General features: G+C 53.3%; 1 protein-coding gene across 2 annotated transcripts in view; it reads left to right on the top strand.

Moving 5' to 3' along the window:
- The window catches only part of LRRC8A (leucine rich repeat containing 8 VRAC subunit A), a 24,813-nt gene continuing 9,570 nt past the window's right edge, over window positions 1–15,243 (top strand). Inside the window, exons 1-2 of one of the 2 annotated variants that reach the window (XM_081065472.1) lie at window positions 1–133; window positions 3,345–3,451. The gene's annotated coding sequence lies outside the window, so the exon portion shown is untranslated. Of the gene's footprint in view, window positions 134–3,344; window positions 3,516–15,243 lie in introns of both variants that reach the window. The other variant, XM_081065473.1, reaches the window with a different exon arrangement.

The following is a 15,243-nucleotide window of genomic DNA, read 5'->3' on the forward strand; positions in this document are numbered from 1 at the left end:
GGGGCGGAGGAGGCTGAGTGGTGCAGTGAGGGACAAACAAAAGGAGGCGCCGGAGGGGCGCAGCGGCCGGCGGCGGGACGAGCTGCAGGGGTCGACGGGCTGCCTGCTGGGCGGCCCGGCGTGGCTGGCCCTGGTGAGTAGGTGGGATGGAGAAAGGGGCGCGAGCTGTCACCTCTCCGGACCCACTCCACGCCCCGGCCAGCTGCCGGGTCCCGGGCGCCCCAGGCAGCTTCGGCTCTGCCTGCTGCGGCCGGCTCCTTGGGGCCTCCCGCGGCGGTTCAGTTCTGTCTCCGTCCGCGCTCCCTCCTCCCCCGGGTCTTCAGGACCGCACCCTGTCCCGGGTGCCGCGGCGCGCGAGCCCCCCTCCCAGGCACCCCGAGCCTCCCTGCGCTCTACACACCGGGAGTTTCCGCCTCGGCTCCCCGAGGTCCCCTTGTCACCCCCTGGGTTCCCCCAGATCGTCAGCCCTCCCCGCACACACACCCCCGCTTCGTAGCGGTTCCACCTCTGGGCTCTCTTCTCGCCAGATCGTTTTCGTGTTCCGAGGTTCCCCCCGCTCCCTTCTCCTGGGTTGCCCGACCCCTCCCTCCCCTCGGACCCCTCCCGCTCCTGGATCCGGCGGGAACGGTGCCCCGACTCGAGGGCAGGGTCCCCAGCTGGGCTCTTGGCGTCTGTCTAGGCTGGGCTTCCTGGGAAGACCGGTCCGGGGCCCGGGGCCCGTGCCCTGTGCATCCAGATAGGCCTGCGGGCCAGCTCTGAGTGGGTCCGGGCTGGTCCCGCTATCGGGGAGCGGAGATCCAGCGGGGTTGGCTCCCAGACCGAAGGAGCGTGGCCGGGTCCTTAGGGTTCACGATGATTCTGCTCCTTTTGTTGATGGCTTTTTCCTTGGTCTGGACGGGAGTGCACCAAGATTGGGCTGTTTCTCGGCTGATGCAACTGCTGCCTTTTTTGGAAAGGAGAGATGGTTGGGGGGTGTCCTGCAGCCTCTTCCTGGTGGGGACTTGGCTGAAAGGGTAGAGCGGACATTCCCCTTGCTTACCTGTCCCCTGCCCTACCAGGAAACCTTTTGAGGATGAGGTGTGAGGATGAGGAGGGAGAGAGCTTGGTAAGGAAAAGGGAATTTGGGCCTAAATTGTGGAGGAGGGATTTGGGGGAGCGGAAAGCCTCCCGAGGGCTTCTCCCACTTTTCCGTTCGGAGTCCCTGTTACCCCTGCCCAACTGTATCCTGCCATCTGAGCAAACATACTGGCAGGCAGACTGGAGGCAGGAGAGGTTAGGTCTGCTCTTGGTGGGACTTCCTGTGAAGGGGGTGGAAAAGTGGGAGTTTATTCCGAGGGACTGGTCAGTGCCCGTGGCATTGCCTTCATGAAGGTCAGGTCTTCCTCTGGCTCACCAGGGAGGCAAGGAGAGGTGACATACTGGAGCACTGGCTTTTGGAGAGAAGCTGGGGCATGAATGACATAGGCTCTATCTCCCTGTCTTCCCAGTTTTAGAGATTCTTTGGGGTTTGGTCTAGTGCCCCTCTGCTCTCCAAGGGCTGTGGGACACAGAGCAGGGGCCCAAGAAATGTTTGTGACTTCCTCCCGGAAATCAACCAGATACTTTTGTACTCCATCCCTGGGGCACACCCACTAGGAAGCAGTTTCCTCTGCAAACTTTGAGTGGCTTTGCTAGACAGTGGGGGCTCCTGAGGGTTTCCCCAGTCAGTCAGAACTCGAGGTGGTGGCTGGGCCTTGGGTTGCTGCCGGCCTGGTCTGGACCTCACCAGTAGGAGTTGGAGGAAAGGAATCACGCCTGATTCCTGACCGCCTTCTCCTGAGAGTGGAGTGGATTCTAGGTTTTTGCATGGGGACACTGAGGTACAGGTAAATGGTCTGAGACCTCATGAGGAGTCGGGGGGATGGACATGGGACACTAGAGCCCGGCACACCATCTCCTCATCCTTTGACTCATTCATTCATTCGTTCATTCATTCTTTCATTCAGCCATCCTTTAGTAAGTACCTGGTCTGGTCCAGAAATGGTGCTAGGAGAACACAATCCCTGGCCTGGCCTCCTCTGAGCTGCAGTCTGAGAGGAGAGGCAGATAGGAAAACATTGATACAGCTTAATGATAGAAGTATTACAGAGGAAAACGGTATTAGCTCTGGGTGAACATGTAGGGGGTAGTCACTGTGTGTTTCCTGGAAGAGGAAGAACTAGAAGAATCAGTGACAGGGAGTCCAGAGGCCCGAATTCTAGTCCTGGCTCTGCCACAGGCAAGTGACTGGACTGCCCAGTGGGTATCCCGCATCCTGCGGAGGGGGACGGGGCGGGGCGGGGTAGAGGCTGGCTTAGATAATGACGCCTGTGCCTTCACAGCTCTAGGTGCTTTTCTGCCTAGTTGCCATCACCCTGTGTGGGATTGATGAGTTGTTGTCTCCCTGTGAGGCTAGAGGCCGTCTTCTGATTCTTGCCTCCCAGCCCAGTGCCTAACCCTGAGTAGGTGTGATAAGTGCTCAGTGGCATAAGTGGTTGGAAGGCGCCACAGTCCCTCCTAGAACCAGTCAAGTCCCTTTGTCTCTTTGTCTGCCTGCACTCCCCCGGCGCCCCACCCCCCACACCCTCCCCACACCTTCCTGCTGACTCCTGCTTAGCCTTCCCAGTGCCTGGGCCACATGCTCTGCTCCTGATTTCAATGCTTCCCCCTATCCCTGTTCTAGTCTGATCATGCTTCTCTCCCCACCTTGCTAACTTTTCTTGTTCACTCTTGTGAACAGCTCTGAGCAGAGCGCTGACATGTAGGAGATGCTCACTAAATGCTTCTTGACTAATAGATGACGGTCAGGTTTTGTGTTGGATTTGAAGTCCCGTGTGTGGGCTGAGGATTTGTCTTGGCCTGCTCACCCTGCCATAGTGTTTCTCTCCCACTTCCCACCTGCAGACCTGGATCTAGCCAGGCTGAACCACTCAGCATTCTCTAGATGTCATGTTCTGTCCCCTCCAGGCAAACATGTGCTGTTTCTTCCGCCTGGAATGCTCTTTCTCCATCTCCTACTCCCTCAGCAGTCAACTCAGGCCACACCTTTTCCAGAACTCCTGCCCTGACCCCACCGGTCTGGGTCTAGTGTTTCTTCTGTGTTCCCATAGCATTTGGGCTCTCCCCAGCAGTGCCCTGGGCTCTCAAGAGCCAATTGTAACTGTTGACTTGGCATCTCCCCCGTAGACAGTTTGATTCTCTCTTGTCACCCCAGAGCCCAGCTGAGGCCTGGCACCGAGCAGGCACTCAGAAAATGTTGGCAGCACAGCAGGTAACTCTGCTAGTCACACACATCCCTGCTGACAGTAGCTCTTGCTTTCTCTTAGGGAGGCAGCTTCCATGGAGCAAAAGGAATGCCAGAACCCTGCCCAGAGAGACGTGGGCCAGCGTCAGCACCGACAGCCAACGCGCAGATAGCAGAGCCGTCCACGGGGTAAGGACTGAGCCAGCCTTGGCCTCCACTTGGGGGCCTTCCCCAGCCTGGAGAGCAAAAGCTGGTATGTCCGTCTCTACAGTCCTTTGCTCTTTTCACTGTAGGCCCATGGCAGAGGTGGCAGGTCCTAGGGCAGAGGTGGCAGGAGACAGAATTCTTCCTGCTTCTCCCGACTCTGGCCAGTCATATGTAGTTCTGTGCTCTTCAAATGCCAATGTTAAGTTTCCCTGCCAGCCTCTGTTTTATCTCCTGCAGCCCAGATCTTGTCAGTCTGGGTTGTTTTGAATGCTGTCTCGTGACCGCATATCCCAAGATGTGTTCCATAGAACCAGTTTCTTTGGTCACAGTGGGAAACAACTTCTTGCTGCAGGACTTCTCAGAGCCTTGAGTGCATTGAAAAGAACATGAGTCTCTGAGAGGGAGCTAGCAAGTCGTGTTTCTTCACACTCATTTGATCATGGGGATGGACCCCTGGAGACGGGGCTTCTTTGGCCTACATGTTGGAAAACAGTTTCCCAAAGCAGGAGAGTGCACTGGTGAGGACCGACACGTTGTAGTCACACCTGGGGTTGAGTTCTAGCTGTCGCGTGCTCCATGAGTGACCGTGGACCAGTCACTATACCTCTATGAGCCTCAGCTCATTCATCAATAAAAAGGGGGTAATATGAGCACCTTACCTCCCTTTCAAGTATTTTGAAGAGTTAATGTGTTGACCTAGGGAAGGCACTTAGAGTGTGTGTCCCAGACGTGTTCCCTAGTCACCGCAGGTGCGTGCACAGATGCTTTATCATTTGTGAAACACACCTTTATCCGTGACCTCCTTTGACCATTTGAGGAAGCTCAGGCAGTGGCCTTTATCCCCCGTTTATAGATGTGGAAACTAAGGCTCAGAGGGAGGCAGCAACTTACCGAGACTCATCAGGAAGGAAGACAGGGACATGCGACTTCAATCTGATCCCGTAATCCTGGGCCTGTGCTCTGTGCCCAAGGCCTCCCTGCACCCACTTCCCACCCCAGCTTTTTGTTAAGGAAGGCCTGGCCCTCCCCAGCCTGCATGTTAAAAGAAATAATAATCTTATTACTATTATTATTATTATTATTATTATTTTTTGTAATCACCAACGTAGTTGCATATTCATTATGTTGTTATAATGTTTTGGTTTTAATGCCATACGGAAAGTGAAAGTCTCCCATGATCCCCATCTCCAGAGGTGTGAATGGGAAGGGGTATATTCTTCCACATGTATTACCATTTGCTTATTTATCCACAATCAGGTCCCGTTACAGCTGCTGGTTCACAGCTTGCTGTTGCTTCATTTAACGGTATCCCCTGGACCGCTCTCCCAGGAGAGGGGAGGTCTGTGAGTGTGGGTCTGGTCAGAAAGTCCCGACACTCTCCTGGTTCTCCCATCCCCATGGCTCCCCTCCCGCACCGTGCTGGAGTTTTTGAGCAGCAGAGGGAGGTGGGAAATGCCTGGTGTGTGATTTTGTTGACTCTCTTGTTTATTGGGATAAGGTCAGCAGATCTGGGCCCTGCCCTGTAGGAGTTTCCTGTTGGTTTTTGAGGAACTCTGTCCGGCAGAGAGAGGCCCGCGCTGCAGTGTCTCTGGCCAGCAGCGAGCAGGAAGCCGCAGGTCCCACTTATCTGCGATCAGAATTCCTTCTCTGTGCCAGGCAGCGTGGCGGGAACCTCATGGGGCGGCCTGAGAGTCTGGTCTCCAGGTTTCGGCTCCCTGTCTGCCTGAGGCAGGGGCTGGGGTGCAGGGTTGAGGGGACACACATGAGTCGTTGCGTTTGCCTGAATCTGGCCCTGACTTGGTTTACCCTGGCAGTTCCTGAGGGAAGCCTCGGTCTTAATCCCCTGGGGATGCTCCTTTCAGGTTTTAGCCTTGAGGGTGGGCAGGTGAGAAGAAGGTGAGGCACTACCCTGTGACCTGGCTCTGAAGACGCTCTTTCAGGGTACAAGCGACCTCAGGGTAGGTTTTGGCAGGAAGGGATTCGGGCCTGGTGACCTGGTTTTGTGGAGCCGGGAGAGTGTGGTTCGGTAGGATCAAGCTGGGGGTGAGGTCTGTGCCCGAGATGCCTCCCTCACCTGGCAGGATTCGCAGTTCACTGGCCTGAACCCCCCTCTGCCTTGTGTTTCCCTCGTACCCTTTCCCTGGCGTCTCTTTCCTTCTCGCAGAGACACTTCTGGCCGCGACCCCCAGGAGTTGGCCTCTCCGCCTTCTCCCTCTTTCCAGCAGCAGAGCTTTCAGGTCCCGTGGTCATCTTCAGTGGCCGCGGTCTGAGCGCTAGGCAGTGTGCCAGCTCACGACATACATTTGCCACCTTCCCTGTCACCTATGTGAGGTAGTCGCACCATTTTACAGGCCAGGAGACCAAGGCTCAGTGAGATGGGGGCTCTTGTCCAAAGTTGTACAACTTAGTGGCAAAGGCAGGACTCGAACCCAGGTCTGTTTGCCTTGGCAGTTCGCCTATGCTTTTACCCCACCTCCCACTTTTCTGTTTCTCTAGGTTTGCGCTCTTAAGGGTACTTCAGAGTCGCCCGGGAGCTTGTTTAAAATGCTGTTTCCCCTGGGCCCACTACCACAGACCTACAGTCAGAGCCTGGGTGCTGGGCCCAGGACTCTGCACTTTGGAGAAGCTCCCCAGGCTGGTGGTCTGCAGGCCACACCAGGATACGCTGACCAGGGTGACTCTTTCAGCCCTGGTCCCCAGGTCTGGTGACGGAGTCCCTCTGCCACGAGCATTGATGCCCTTGGTGTAGATGCCAGCTGAGCTCCCCTCAGGAAGGGTTTTGGTGACCTCCCAGTGTGTGTGCAGGGGGCAGGCTGCAGGGAGGGCATTTAACCTTCCCTCGTCAAGGATGTGTGGGGCTGAGGTTTCTGGAGTAGCTTTTACTCCCAGCCACAAACAGCCCCTGCTGTCTCTCCCGATGCGTTTCTAGTGCATCTCGTAGCAAGTTCCACATTTAAACATCTCTTGAGGGCTTAAAAACCTCAAAATTAAATAGATGGTTGCAATGTAGCCTCATGCCTGGAGCAGTGTTCCGCCGGAGTAAAAGTGGCTGTAAAATTCCACGGCTCTCACTTGCCACCTGGACATTCTCGAGGCACTGCTGCCAAACTCACGCCCTCTGAAGTCGGCATGCTGGCAGATGCGCTGACCAGGGCCGGGCCGGGGCGGCATGGGAATCCTCTACGCACATCTCCCAGCTGGTGTCCTGGGTCAGCAGCCTGGGCAGCACCCACTCCAGGCCAGAGAGCTGGGCCCCAGGCATCACCTGCAGCCGGGCCCCCTCAGTCCCAGTCCCCTAGGATCTCAGCAGAACGTGTGTCTACAGCCTCCCTTGGATGGTCCTGCCCACATTTTGTAACCTGTCCAGGAAGGCAGTGCTAGTATTCATAGCAGATTAAAACCTGTCTCTAAGGCCCCTCTGCCTCCACAGGCCCAGACCAGACACCTGGCTTCTGGGCCCAAACCCAGAGCTGGGCTCCCTTCCAGAGTTTCCTTAAAGCTGTACTCGAGAGACCAGAGGCATTTGAGTATGGCCTACTATGTTTCCCTACAGCACTCTGGTTTCCCAGGCCCCCTCAGGAAAAGGAGAAGCATCTCCAGGGGTCTGGGTGTCAGGGTGGGCCCAGGAGATCCGCTTGCCTTTGAGGCAGATTAGCACAATGGAAAGTTAGATCAGGGGTGATCTTTCCCTCCGTCTAGCTTTGTGGTCTTGGGCAGGTCACTTAACCTCTCTGGGCCTCATACCCATAAAGGGACTCATAATACCGACTATAGTAATAACAGCAGCTAACATTACAGAGTCTAACTACATGGGAGGCACTGGGCCAAAAGTTTCTATGGACTGCTTCCTTCATTCCTCACCACCACCCAATCAGGAATAGACTCGTCAGCCCATTTTACAGATGAGGAAACCAGAGCCCTGGGATGTGAAGTGACTTTCCTGAGGCCACAGACTGGAGCCACCTTATTGCTTTGCGCGGAGCTTGGGAGCTGAGGCACAGGAAACTGGGTGCAGTGTCAGTAACCAGCAGCTCTAACACCAGCCTGGTGGGGTGCGGGAAGCCCTCGCCTCCAGCTTGGCCTCTAGCTCCTGTGTGCGGGCTCACAGTGGGGAGGTCCCCCACCTGTCACCCTTTACCCCAGAAGGCAGGCCCTGTCCTTGTCCTTGCGAGTCTGCAGGAAGTTGAGCCTCTAGGGGCGGCCCAGCCCCAATGTGAGAGCAGTTTGGAACTGAAACTGGTGCCCCACCCCCTCTGGTCCGAACTGGCTCCCCTCTTCCTTTCCCCAGGAAGTGAGGGTGTGCCCTTCTACACAGGGAGAGTGCCAAGCCAGGCAGCACCCCCAGCTCCCAGCCGCTGACTCATTCCAGTTGGGTGTGGGGGCCTAGAGGGCAGTGCCCTGCGCTTGGGTGTGTGGGGACTGTGTGCACCCGATGACGAGGTCACCTCCTCCGCCCTCTGGCTCTGGGACCAGAAGAGGCCTGGGGGTGCTGACCAAGGAGCAGATTCGCATGCCCAGAGCCCTCCTGGGACAGGGCCAGTGACCCAGTGTCTTCTTGGGCCCTCTTGGGAATGACCCTGCCCCCTTCTCTGGGAGAGTGTTGGAGGGACCGCCTTCCCAACGGTGAGGGAGGGCAGCTGGCCTCCCACGTCCCCTCCTCCTGGGAAGTTTTCCCAGCGTCTCTGTTTGGGCTTCAACAAAAGGCTCTCTGTGCCCTGTTTACCCACTGCGTTGCCTGCTGCCACCGCTCAGGTGTGGAAGCCAAATCTCTGTAGGCCATAGTGGGGGCTGGAGTGTGTTGGGTGGTCTCCCTCCGGGACTGAGGGGCCAGTGTATCATTTCCTTGACCCCTTTTCTGTCTGTAAGAAGCATCAGAAGGAAATCAACAACAGGAACCAGGCTTCACACCTGAGGAGTCGTTCAGTGAACAGAACGCTGACTATCCACCCCCATCCTTTCCTGGGGTCCTGAGCTGGGAGGTGCTCCAGAAGTTCACACTCTGGGAGTTCCGGGAGGTTCTGGGGGCCTGGTCTGTGTTATAGGTGTTTGTGCTTTCGGCTCAGCCCTCACCTGGGTGTCTTCCCCTCCCCCAAATTCTCGGAGGGTTTTCTGCCCTGGCAGCTGGGTTGTGGTAAGTACAGTGTGCCTTCCTCTACGCCAGACACGATATACATTGTCTTATTTTTAATTCTCACTATAAGCCTCTGAGATAGGGTTCTATTGTAATAGTCCCCTTTAACATGAGGAAACTGAGGCTCAGAGAGGAAGTCATTGGTCCCTGCAGTGAGGACTCCGCCCTGCTCCCTGGGTAGGGCAGGCTGGAGTCGGCCACCGTTTTTCCAACACAGTAGATGGCAGGTACTTCTCGTAGTCTTTTATAATTCTTAGAAACCTCCCAGGGAGGAAGACCTTTTGGGTTTTTCCCAAGCTTTTTTTTTTTTTTCTTCTTCAACTTATAAGAGTACCAAATTTACACCCTAGAAGAAGGATTAAGTCATTCACATTGTTGTGCAACCATCAGCTCCATCCGTCTCCAGAACTCTTTTCAGCTTCTCAGACTGAAACTCTGTCCCCATTAAACACTTAACTCCTCGTGATTCCCTCCCTCAACCCCTGGCACCCACCATTCTACTTCCTGTCTCTATGAACTTGACTCTTCTCGGGCCCTCTGATCAGTGGAATCCTACGGCATTTGCCCTTTTGCAGATGATGTGTTTTATATACTGGTCAACATCTCTTTTCCTATTTTTTTTTTTTGCATTTTTTTATTACTTAATATTGTTTGGACATCTTTTGGGTCACTGTATACAGATCTATAAGATAGATAGCATTGTTCTTATTTTAAAGTTGCAAAAACAGAGGCTGGGGCTAAAAATGGGCTAAATCATTTGCTTAGGGTCATGGCACTATTTCATACCAGAGCTGGATTTGAACCTGTGTCTCCCTAACTCCGAAGCTCTTGTTCCGTGCACTCTCTGAGATCTGCCTGCCACCAAGGGGAGGCTGGGGCCCTCTGGGGTGCTTCGCTGCCTCCCCAGTCCTGCAGCTTCTCCCCACCTGTGTGTGCTACTCCCTACCCACTTCTGCGTGGGGGAGGGGGGCGGGAGCAGGCAGGTTCAGGAAGGGATGGATGATGCTGCGTCTGCAGGAGCCTCAGAGACCACACAGGTGCTGCCGGGCCCGTGAGGAGCAGGCCAGGGGGAAGGAGCCAAACCTGCTGCCCTGGCAACCGGTCCAGTAGCTGCTCCTCCAGCTGCTTGTGGCAGGTGTGTGCGGACCAGAGCCAGGGCCAGGCAGGAGGGGTAGAAACGGTAAATTGTGTATGAAATATTTCCGTTTAAGCACACAGAAAAGTATAAAACTAGAACAAACATCTTTTATCCAGGACTCAGCTTTGTCAGAACTTAATTTTTGCCATAATTGCTTCAGATTCTCTCCCTCCCTCTCTCCCTCTCTCATGCTGTCATTATTTCAGGCACAATTGAACCTCTTCCCTCAATCCCATTTTCTTTCCCCTCTAGGTAAAATTATTACTTGATTTTCGGGCTCTCCATGCAGGTTTTTAGACCTTCACTACACTTGGATATATACATTATATGATGTGTGTATTATGTTGTATCTGTTTTTTGGCTCAACATTGTTTTTGAGGTCTAGCCACGTTACTACATGTTACTACTACATGTTACTACTTCACTTCCATTGCTTTGCATTCCGTTGTATAATTAGAGCAGTTTATCCTCCCCCTCATGGACGTTTAGGTTGTTGCTGAATTTCTGTTATCCCGTCGGTGGCTTCACATGTATGTGGAAAGCAACTCTCCAAGATCTGTAACTCGGGAGAGAAATTGCTGGGTTGTGGGATCTGTGTACCCTCACCCCGTCTCTGGGAATTCAACATTTTTGCCACTCGCAGGGGCGTGAAATGGCATCTGATTATTTTAATTTGCATTCCTTGATTAGTCCTGAGGTTAAGAATTACTTCATACATTCATTTTCATTTGCATTTTTTCTCCTATTCATATATTTGGCCTTTTTTTTTTTCCCTACTAGATTGTCTTTTTCTTATGTTTGTGGGTGTTCTGTATTTGTTCTGGATATTAAACCTTTTTGGTAGTTCTACACATGACAAATACCTCCAAGTGGTGGGTTCTTTTCACTTGTTTCTTATTATAGCCTTTGATGTGCATACATTTGAACTTTCGTGTGATCAGTATATCAATCATTTCCTATAAGGGTTTGTACTTTTTGTGATAAGACATGCTTCTCTATCTTAAAGACAGTAAGATGGTCTCTCAGATTTTTCTTTAAACATTTTCAAGTTTGCTTTAGATCTTTATTTCATTGGGATTGATTCTCACGTAAGGAGGTAGTTGGGGCTATGCTTTTTTCATGTGAATAACTGAGCATCAGCTCCATTTGTGGACACCCATTCTTCCCCCTGACCTGGAAAGCGAACACTGTCAGCTCTAATTTTCCAGAAATTTCAGGGTCTCTTTCTAGGCTTGCTCTTCTATTCCTTTGGTCCCCGTTTATCTGCACCCCAGCACCATATTGTCTGAATTCCTGGAGCTTTGTAGTAAGTCTTAATACCTGGTGGTGTGTCTCTTCCCACCTTATTCCAAATTGTCAGCCATTGTCGATCACTTGGAATAGTGATTTTTAAAATCTTTCTTCTTTTATTTATTTTTATTTTTATGATCGGGGACTGTTGGGGAACAGTGTATTTTTCCAGGGCCCATCAGTTCTAAGTCACTGTCCTTCACTCTAGTTGTGGAGGGCGCAGCTCACTGGCCCATGTGGGAATCGAACCAGCAACCCTGTTGTTCAGAGCTCGCGCTCTAACCAACTGAGACATCCGGCCGCCCTAAAATCTTTTTATTTGATTACATAAATGACATATGTTTATAATAGAGGTAAGTTTGGGGTGAAAAAGTTTATAAACAGCTGTCTAATCTCACTACCAAGGTTGTTTGAACATATATGAAAACTTACTGAGGAACGGTTACTGTATCACAGTTTTGTTAGCTACTTTTTACATTTCACATACTCTGGAGATTGTCTCATGTCAAGTCGTCAAGTGCTTTGCTCTGACGTGTTTTCATTATTCCGTAGCATTCCATCATTTGGTCATTCGATAGGTGCTTCACTAGTCACCCAGTAATGGGCCTCTGGATTGTTGCCAGTTTTCCTGGGGTATAAATAACATTGTGATAAACATTCCCGTAACCGAATCTTGGTTCTAGAGTCCTTCCCACCACCTCCCCTTCCCGGGCTCAGCCCGGTTCAGCAAACCTTTACCACCCCGCTCTGTATTCCAGGCTCTGCACAAGGGACCCGACGAGCACTGCTGTCCTGCGGGGCTCCCAGCCTCCCCACCCGACCCCTCTGTGGTCTCTGGCCGTCTGCTTCTGCTTCCGGGCTTTACCAAGTGCAGACAGGGTCTCCCACCTCGAAGGTGGGTGTTGACCCCTGACCTCTAGGAGGGCACTGTCTCCAGCTTAAAGTGATGCATGTGTTCTGGAAGAAGGAGAATTAGCTGGACCAGAGCTCAGAGGACAGCAGGGCACATTGCCTTTTGGTCTTTTCTCAGCCGCCCTGATTTCAACCCTTAATCTTTGTCTTCTATTCAGGATCCTCTCCAGATTCTCCATCTCTTGGGGCAGAGGCCTGACCTGAGCCAGATCCCTAGTTCCCTCCTGAAATTACCTTCCTAAAGCTGCAAAAGAACACCGGATCCCCACACCCAAGGGCCAAGTTTTTCCTTTTTTTAGGCTGCATTTATTTTAAATCCTGTACTGCTTTTCAACCGCAAAGATAATGCATGCTGGTAAAAATTGCAGTTTCCTTCCATTCTGCCTCCCGTTCCCACTCTAAGAGGGAACGCTTCCCACGGTGCAGGGCCTGTTGGTCAAGGGTTTATGAAAATGGGGTTGTCTTTATTTATTATTCTTGATCTCGCTTTCTTCCAAAATGGCACAATGTGCAGAACTACTTCGTTCTGCTGAAAAGCCCCTGTGGCATTCTCGTGGCTTCTTTAACGTACCAGGATGTACTATGGTGTGCCTGCTGTGTGCTGGGCCTTGCCTAACTCTGTCTCTCTGCCAGGTGTCTGCAAGCCTACGGACAGTTTTCCTTCTTCAATTTCCTTTCTTCGTGCTCTGTTTCTGTGCACTTTCATTCTTTCATCGTGAGTCTGCTGGAGTCAGGATTGCCCTGGAGGGCCAGGCCCGAGCCTGTTCTAGCCCCATTCCACAGATGAGTGCTTATCGTCTGCACTACTGAGTGGCAGTGCCCAGAATGGCCCCAGTGTCCCTCCACCTCTATGCTTGCTCTCCACCTGCCCAGAGTCCCCCCTAGGCAGTTTGGGGAACCTCATTTCTATGACTTCTTGATAGAACTTGCCAGGGCATCTGTAACCATCCCCAGTTTATGGATGGGGAAAGCAAGGTGCTGAGAGGGCAGGAGTCCTGGCTGCCCCGCCTCCCGGCCGCACCCTCCGGCCCATGCCTTTCGCTGCGCCCACTCCAGGCTTATCTTGCTCTGAGGTCTCTTAAGACCCTCAGAATTTATCGAGCACATACTATATACTGAAGACTCCTGTCCCCAAGGAGCATCTGGACTGTCCCAGATGACAAGGAGGGCAAGGAGAATTGACACCAGCCCAACCGACCGCCCACCCCACTCTGCACTCAGCCACAGTCTACACTAAGCGCGCTATAAAAGCGTGAAATTCCTCGGACTCTTCCCAGCAGCCCGGGGAGGTGTCCTGCACATTGTGCTTGTACGGAGCCTGCGGCCGAAAGCCCATGGCAAGCCTGCCCAAGGTCACCTGCTTGAAGCTCTTCCCAGCAGGCCATTGGCGTCTGTCTCTCCTGCTATAGCCACAGCTGCCCCTGCCTGCACACCAGGTCGAGTCTCTCCCAATCTTCCCCACATGCTCACACTGGTCCGAGAGGCCCCTGAAGTGGGGGACACACCTTGGTCACTTTTATTTCCCCCACCGGACCAAGCCGAGGGCTGAGCAGAGTTCAGGATGTGCTTGGAGACCAGGTGTTGGGGGGTCTGGTGGGGCTGAGAGCCAGGCATGCTGGGACAGAAAGACTTGACTGTTTTCTTCCTCTCTGAGCCTCAAGCTCCCTCACCCGGAAAGAGAGCTGTGAACAGTGCCCGCCTCAGAACCAGGAGTCTGGAGGGCACAGCGTGCAGAGCTCCAGACAGCAGGGGCCCAGACGTAGCCCTCGTTGTGAGACTGCGTATCCTCCAGGCTCCCGACACACCCACCCCGCCCTCCGAAACAGGGAGGATGCAGCCACATCCTGCCTGGTTATGCTGCCTCCACCCCCGACACCTGGCTTCCTGCTGTGAAATACTCATTCTGGCCTCTCCAGGGCCGGCTGTCGCAGGCCCCAGGCCCTCTCCTCTTGGCCCTTCCTTTCCTGTCCGCAGTCTTTGGGTGCGCCCCTGCATGTGGACTCGGGAAGCCAGGACGGGAGAGACGGGAGGGTGAGCCAGTGTCTTGAAGTCCAGGTTTCTCAGCTGGAGGCTGGGTGCATGAGTCAGCGGGCCCTCCCCTGGACTGCCACTTTTCCAGGAGTGTGGGTGTGTGAGGAGCCAGCTGGTCATTAGAGGACCTGGGCCTTCCTGTCGTCCTGTCCTCACCAGGAGGGCCGACCCCTGGGCTGGAGCCACCAGCCCAGGGCACTGCTGATGTCTGCTGGCCCTGTGGTGACCTGAGTGCTGGGAACCCCGGGGCGTGGGGTAGCTGCACTCCTCTGCTCAGTGTCTTGGTACTGCTGGCGTGTGGGGCCTCTGGGCAGGTGGAGAGCAAGCACACACAGTGCAAGGACCCAAGCGGGGAGGTGGAGGGATAGGCTGGGGCTTGGTCTTTGCTCTGCCCTCAGCAGTGTGACACGGGGCAGGTGACTTCACCTCTCTGAGCCTTAGTTCCTCCATCAGTGGAGTGGGGCCAAAGATAGGCCTTTCGTCTAGACATCAAAAGGATTCCATGAGGGGGACCCCATGGGAAGGACTAGCACGGTGTGTGGCACGCATCCATCTAAGTGGCCCGATTTCCTCACAGGGTCCTGGTTTGCTTTCCTCCTGTCCTCCGCACCCATCCCAGAGCGCCCTCGAAGGATGTGACAGGAAGTTTGCGGGGAGGCCCTGTGTAAGGAAGCGTTCATTACCATTGTCATTATATTATCAGGAATCAAAATAAGGTGCCCCAGTTCCATACCCTTGGGCACCCTTGTTGCTCCCCAAGAGGAACAGAACCATTTAGCAAAACACAGGTATTTACACCTTGGTTTAAAATCTAGATTAGAAAATAGGGCATAAAGTAAAACCACAATTTTATTTTTAAAAAACAGACACAGAAAGGACTGGAAGGTTATTACTCATTGAAAAGCCAACAGTGGGTAACCCTGGGTGGTGTTTTTTCGGGGGATTTCAATTTTGTCCTTATGCTTTTTATATTTTCCCGGCATTCTCCTGTGAGCATTTAGTACCTTTTTCATCTTGTTACGTCTTACAAACCGTTCGTTGTAAGAGCAATGTACCTTGGCAGGTTGACCAAGGACGGTATTCCTTCCGCACATGTATTTTGTTGCTCATGTCCTGTATGTCACTGGCTGGATTTCCTGAATGTGGCTTCTTATCCAGCGTTCCCCAAAGTTGGTCAATCGTTAGTGTCACCGAAGTCACATATTAAAAAACCAGGTTCCTCGGTTCTACCCAAGACCAACTGAATTGGACTCTGGCGGGAGAACCTGAATT

The sequence above is a fragment of the Rhinolophus hipposideros genome (assembly GCF_964194185.1).
Source record: "Rhinolophus hipposideros genome assembly, chromosome: 11".
In the NCBI taxonomy this organism is placed as follows: Eukaryota; Metazoa; Chordata; class Mammalia; order Chiroptera; family Rhinolophidae; genus Rhinolophus; species Rhinolophus hipposideros.